Raw genomic sequence first — 657 nt, 5'->3', positions numbered from 1 at the left:
TCTCTCTCTCTCTCTCTCTCTCTCTCTCTCTCTCTCTCTCTCTCTCTATCTCAATTTAGCTAATGGCTTAACCAGTAATATTTGTCCTGACCTGTGACCTGTGTGGGAAACTCCTGATATTAAAGTTCCTCCCACTACTGCACATTAGCAATTATTCTATAGTTTACAATCTCAGAGTGGCTTAGGGTCCTGGAGAGGTTGTGTGACTTGTCCATGGTCATATAACCAATAAGTGTCAGAGGCAAGACTTGAACCCGGGTCTTCCTTTTATTAAAGTCTAGCCTTTTATTTTAGTGCATTCCTGGTTTTGCTATTCTTTGTTCCATGGGAAACATCTCTGATTATTTCAGCGGATTCTCAAATTGCGTAAAATTGAGGCCATTAACCATCTTGGTTGCCTTCCTCTAGATACTCTGTAATTTCTTCCTCTTTGCCCAATTATTTGCTTTTTAGAATTACTGAACACCTCTCATACTATTCTCTTTTTATTTCATCATACATAGCTGTTGCTTTTTGTAGTTTCTAGTTTAAAAATCTAGGTACTTTTCTTACTCTATTACTTTTTCCGTTTTTGACCAAACTCGTTAGTATCAAATGAAGATTTCCCTCAAAAAATGGACCTGGTATTAATCCTTACTGAATGCACTCCACCCATCA

This window comes from Petaurus breviceps, unplaced genomic scaffold, assembly GCF_028583685.1.
Source record: "Petaurus breviceps papuanus isolate PSGF00001 unplaced genomic scaffold, PetGlider_PUasm1.0 563, whole genome shotgun sequence".
In the NCBI taxonomy this organism is placed as follows: Eukaryota; Metazoa; Chordata; class Mammalia; order Diprotodontia; family Petauridae; genus Petaurus; species Petaurus breviceps.
Note: the sequence above shows the minus strand (reverse complement) of the source record.